The sequence below is a fragment of the Eptesicus fuscus genome, chromosome 12 (genome assembly GCF_027574615.1).
Source record: "Eptesicus fuscus isolate TK198812 chromosome 12, DD_ASM_mEF_20220401, whole genome shotgun sequence".
In the NCBI taxonomy this organism is placed as follows: Eukaryota; Metazoa; Chordata; class Mammalia; order Chiroptera; family Vespertilionidae; genus Eptesicus; species Eptesicus fuscus.
The window spans coordinates 50,493,231-50,499,531 of NC_072484.1; positions in this window are offsets into that span (position 1 = coordinate 50,493,231).

Below are 6,301 nucleotides of genomic sequence, written 5' to 3' on the forward strand. Positions count from 1 at the left end.
GTTGCCAAAGAACAGCTTGGTTTGAAAGATCCTGAATGTGAGGGGCTAAGAAACAAGCTAATAGGAACTAGTCAAAGGTCTGAAAATAATAGAGGTCAAGTACAAGTCAAATGAGTTTACAATCAGTTACATCTAATAACTAAAATTAGACCATGCTTCCCACCTTAGGGGATGTGAGCTGATGAATTCATACGAATGATCAGTAAATGGCATACCAATGCTAAATTTATGCTTCTGGCACACTCTGGGCATTAAATATGTTCCATTTGTCACTTCGGTGTTTAGAGACACCTTTGAAACTGTATTTACATCATTAACCCGTCTGTCAAGCAGAGAAATTGTCCTCAAGAAAGCTCAGTTTTGCTGACCCACAGTTGACAAGTTCATGATGGCTGAGACGTGACAGTCTGACAATTGACAGGCACCTCCATAAAGGGCCACCTGACAATCACTTGATCATGGAACTAGCAGCCCAAAAGATTACATGGCAATTTTTTTATTTTATGTTCCCAGGTTAAAACTAGTATCCTTATTCCTCTAAAGATGGGATCTTTGTTCCTGGGATATTTTTTCCTTTAATTTTGAATTTCATGTCTATTTCTTCTCCATTTTGGTACAGTTAAGTCCCTAGAAGAGGCTGCAGCATCTTGACCTTGGTCTCCACAGGGCAGCTGGCACCCGGATACCCCAGCACCCTGGCGTGGCTGCTTCCACTGACCAGCACTGACACTTGGTATCAGCACCTTTTTTAGAGCAAATTGCTGTGATACTACCTGGGTGGGTTATAGGAACATTTAGGCACATGCTGCAGGTGCAGAAGGGATTGCAGGGGTGATGCCTGGCCAGCAAGAGGGGCACTGGCTCTACCCTGGACAAAAGCAGCTTTGAATCCTGGCTCTGCACCTCTTACAAACTAAAACCTGAGAAGTGACTTCACTGCTCTCAACTTCAGCTCACTCACCTGTAAAATGATGGTCATTGGTGGGGGTTAGATGTGGCCTTATCCTATCTAATAAAGAGGGAATATGCTAATTGACCCTCATGCCATCGCAAAGATGGCAGCGCCCACAGCCAAGAAGGAGGGAATATGCTAATTAACTGCCCCGCCCTCAAAGATGGAGGCTCCCACAGCCACAAGATGGCGGCACCCAGTACCCTCAGCCCCACCAGGGTGGCAGGTGCAAGGCACGGCTGGGCCTGCCCCCAGGCGGGTCTGGTCGCTCCGCACGACTGCCTCCGGTGTCCCCCAGTCCCCTCAGTCCCCGCCACCCAGCTGTCCAGGGCCGGCCCAAGGTGCAGGCAAGCCTTGGATGGGCTCAGGTAGCCAGGGCCGGCTAAGGCTTGTGCAGCCGGCAGTGGCAGCAGCAGAGGTGTGATGGGGTGTCGCCTTCCCCTGATTGCTGGGTCGAATCCCGCCCCTGAGGGCTCCTGGACTGTGAGAGGGGGCAGGCCGGGCTGAGGGGACCCCCCCCCTCCAGTGCATGAATTTTCATGCACCGGGCCTCTAGTTTAGAAATAAGAGCCTTTGCTATGTGAATTAAGGTAGGTCTTACTGGATTCAGGTGGGCCTTAAATCCAATGACCTTCTCCTTATAAGAGGAGAAAAGACACAGAGACAACAGGAGAGATGGAGGAAAAGTTTGGAAACCCTCCCACTGAAGGTGGTTCTGCCGACACCTTGCTCTTGGATTTCTGGCCTCCAGAACTGTGAGCAAATAAAGCTCTATCACTTTAAGCTGCCCAGTCTGGGGTATTTTGTTCTGCAACCCAAGAAACTCATACAGTAATAGACCTTGTTCACTGGCTGCTTATGAGGATTAAATGAGATTATGTAAGTGAAGGCTGATTAAGTGTTAGATATGGTCCCTTTTCTTTCCTCTTCCTCAGGGACTGGGAATGCCAATAAATCCAGAAAGGGCTTGTTACCTGAGAAATCAAAGGTGAGAGCTCCTGGGCATTGATGAGTCTGACTTAAAACAAGCAGCCAAATGACACACAGCATTGGCCTGCCCCTCTCGACATCTTGTCCCATGGGACAGATTCTTGGTCTGAGCTGGTGACTAAAGGTTTCCATTGACCAAAATCCCAGCCAGCTTGGTGTGGGAAGTTTGATGATGAGCAGAAAGAAGCTTGCTGAGCTGATTGTCCTCATCGGTGATGGCAGAGGACCTGTGGCCAGTCCCCTCCCAGGCTTCCATGACAGATTCCCTGGCCTGTGTCTTATAGACGAGACACAGGCCAGGGAATCTCCAAGTTCCCTTCCATCTCTGGCTTCCATGGCAGTGTGAGTACCACAGTTATTAGAAGACACACCCCTCAGAGCACCCAGGTCCCTTCTCCCTGACACCTGCTCACCTTCTCCTCTGAGTTCAGTTTCTCGGGTCAACCACAGAAGATACACGTGTCTGTATGCTATTTGGGAATAAACTGACATTGTGTCTAACAAATTAATTTGTGTAAGTCAGGTTTTTGTAGCTTCAAGTATCAGAAACCAGCTCAAGCAAGTTTAGGCATAAAAGAAATGTAACAGCCCCTGGAATCAAAGATAGACTTAAAGAGCCAGATACTAGGAAAGTCACAGCTGCAGCTGGGCTACAAGGACATCTGGGGCTGGGCCTTGACACCAGCAGGAATCTCCTCTCTGAACTCTTTGCTCTCAGCAGCTGGCTCCCTTCACTGCCTGGAGATAGCTGGCTGCTCTGGCCTCGGGGCCTGGCTCCTCCTCCAAGAAGTCCTGGGAGATAACCACCCTCCACACACAACTGTGTCTTGGAGAGAGCCCAAAAATTCCACCCACGCCACAAAGACCTATCCCCCAAAGAAGTGGCAGGTGGGGTGGGGTTGGAGAGGAGGGGCGCTGGCTGTCACCAAGCAACCCATAGATTAGACATGCATCCCAGGGGTGCAGGTGGCGGGAGACACTCAGCAAGGTCTGCTCACCTCCCCAGAGACCTATTAGTGAAGTCACAGGTCTTAAGTACTGAAAATTCGGACCCCAGGTAAGGATAAAATTGTCAGGGACTCTTTATCACAAATTCTGTCTGAACAGCTTGAGTCTTGCCTGGTAAGCGGTGACCCAAATCAAATCCTGTTTGAGAATCATTTTTTATTCAATATCCAAATGATAAGCAAGCAATTTAGGGGTGCTTATATTTTTTATGACAATTTACTGAGGTTAGAACATATGTAACTCAGTTTCCTATATGTTTTTATTTCAGAGTCTCAATGCTGAGACCGCTATTAGAAACATGGTTCTCAACAGGTATTGAAGGCATATTTCAGGTATTAAGTACTGAGGACCCCGTGATCAGAAAGACCTGTCCCTCTTAGGGGGCCTTCTAAACTCATTGGCTAAGTCACTGGGTGAGTTAGCCTCTCAAGTCCATAGAGTCTTCATCAGAATAATTGAGATCATTAACACCCACCTTGCCCCCTGAATTAAAGAGACATATAGCCTGGTTCCCATCACTCTCTAAACCATCCAGGCTTGGGTATGTTCTATTAACTTTTTGATGTTAAACATGTATTATTCTGATTTTTCATTTTGGAGATCCAATTATGGCAAATATTGTTTACCTTCTGTTTTCCACAATATTAAATTTGTAATAATCCTATATAGTAAAAGTGGTAATATGCAAATTGACCCTCACACCATTGTACAAGATGGCCGCCCCCATGTGGTCAATGATGGCCACCACAAGGTAGCTGGTAGGGAAGGGTAGTTGTAGGTGATCAGGTCAGCAGGGGAGGGCAGTTAGGGGCAACCAGGCTGGCGGGGGAGGGCAGTTAGGCATGAACTGGGCCGGCAAGGGAGGGCAGTTGGGGGCAACCAGGCCTGCAGGGGTGAGCAGTTAGGGTCAATAGGGCCAGCAGGGGAGTAGTTAGGCATCTATCAGGCTGGCAGGGGAGTGGTTTGGGGGTGATCAGGAAGGCAGGCAGGTGAGTAGTTGAAAGTCAGCAGTCCCGGATATTGAGAGGGATGTCCAACTGCTGGGTTAGGCCCGATGTGGGATCCCACATTGGGCCTAACCCAGCAGTCTGATATCCCCTGAGGGGTCCCAGATTGGAGAGGGTGCAGGCTGGGCTGAGGGACAACCCCCCTCCCGAGTGCACGAATTTCATGCACCGGGCTTCTAGTAACTATTTTAAATTATAATAATATTTGAAATGTAACTGACCATTTGGGACAGTTTCAGTTATCTCATTAAATAAATTGATCATTAACCAAAAATATCATGCTTCATTTATTCTGAATAGAAACTTATAGTAATAATAGCAGAAGGAAAACAATTAAATCTTTGGAAATTAAGTTAAAGAAAGGAGAGGAATTTTTACATTTTTAAAAAAATATTTTCAAATTTTCTAATGTGAATAATGTCACTCAAGTATAAGAAACTCTACGTGAGGTTCAAAGGGGCAGACTTTGAGCTCGTTGACATGTTATTTTTCAGTCAAAACTTACTGAGAAGTAATTGGTCATGATCTTCAGGTTTAAAGAGCACTTTTGAACTTCCTGGAAAATAAAAGCTCCCATACTAGCCTGGGCATGAGTAGCTCACTTTATCTCAGATCTATGAGATTAGAAGAAATTTTGTCTTTCATGAGCTATGACTGAGCACCCAGGAATCCCTTCTAGAAAAATCAGCAGCATAAAGGCAGCCGTGATGGGGGGTGGGGTGGGAGGCAGCACAGTAGCTTTTTGTGCTCACATTGATGCCAGAACTGAAGCAGCGCAGGTCAGGTTGTGTGACATTTCATTTTTCTCTTCTAAAGAGCAAATGTTTTAGGATCCTGAGTGTTGTCAACCAAAAAAAAAAAAAAAAATCAGTATGGAAAAAGGAGAAATGGCATTCAACCAGGAAAACTATACCAGGAAAAGTATAATAACATGGGAATATTATTTCTAAGCCCATGATACATATAACCATGTCATGATAGCCGTAGAAATTTAAAATCCCAGGAAGTGCAAGCTCTGTCAGTGTTTTGTGCGGTAAACAGTGGACAGAGAAATTGTTCCTGTTTATCCTGCTCAGTTCAACTCAGTGCTGGGAGCAAAGGCAGCTTAAGAAAATAAGTACCCACATTTAATTTTTTTTCACTAGTTCCTCATAAACACTGATCAGTGAGGTGAAAGACTTTTACTATGCTGCATGCACTCAGAATTAAAGATCTTCCTTGGAGAGATATAAGTCAAAGTAAAAGAAGTATTACAAAATGTTTCATTGAAGCTTGTGCCTACTGTGTAACACAGATTACTTTGGAAAATGCAAGTACCAGTATATATTGAAATAACCAGACACAGTGCTAACTGTGGGAGATGATGTACAAAGAAAATTCTATTTTTAGATTTGCATGTCCACGGTCTTATTATTTCAATCTAGGCCAGAATTCCAGATTTAGAATATTTTCCACTCTCAAAATAGAGCATGTATTGGTGTGTGAAATATATCTCAATAAAAATGTTAAAAAACAAAATAGGGCATATACAATCGCAGATAAAACAGCTATACCTTCAAGGACTGTGCCTTAAATTATGGCTCATGCCCTACCTGGTTTGGCTCAGTGGATAGAGCATCAGTCTGTGGACTGAAAGGTCCCAGGTTCAACCCTGGTTAAGGGCACATGCCCGGGTTGTGGGCTCGATCCCCAGTGGGGTCATGCAGGAGGCAGCCAATCAATAACTCTCTCTCATCATTGATGTTTCTATCTCTCTCTCCCTCTTCCTTCCTCTCTGAAATCAAAAAAAATATCTTTTAAAAATTATGGCTCATTATTTAGGTTTCATCAGTCTAAAAATGCTAAAATTCCAGCACAGAGTATGTGCCTAAACATCAACTTACCACCAAAACTCTGAGAATAGCTCACAACCATGATACTTTTGACCCTCAAAGAAACAAGGGATGAAATTCTAGGGCAAGGGAAGGGTTTTCCTGCCAGGATAGGGAAAGAAGGGATGGAAGAAGGAGTGTTTGTATTCCAGCAACGGAAAGATGGTGTGCGGTCCAATGAACTGGGCTTCCAGGGGAGGCGGCCGCCTGGGGCTGTTTCTCGCACTGGCCACCAGGTGGTGGGACGGCCTGGATAAGTGGCTGCTATGGCATGTGGGTGGGGGCAAAAGTGGCCTTGCCCCAGGAATGGAGAATGTGAGGAGATGAAATATTCAGAAGCTACATTTCCACACCAGGAAGTGAATGTCTCACAGCCTAGAGCAGTGATGGCGAACCTATGACCCGCGTGTCAGCACTGACACGCGTAGCCATTTCTGATGACACGTGGCCGCCGAGGATGCAACATTTGCTGC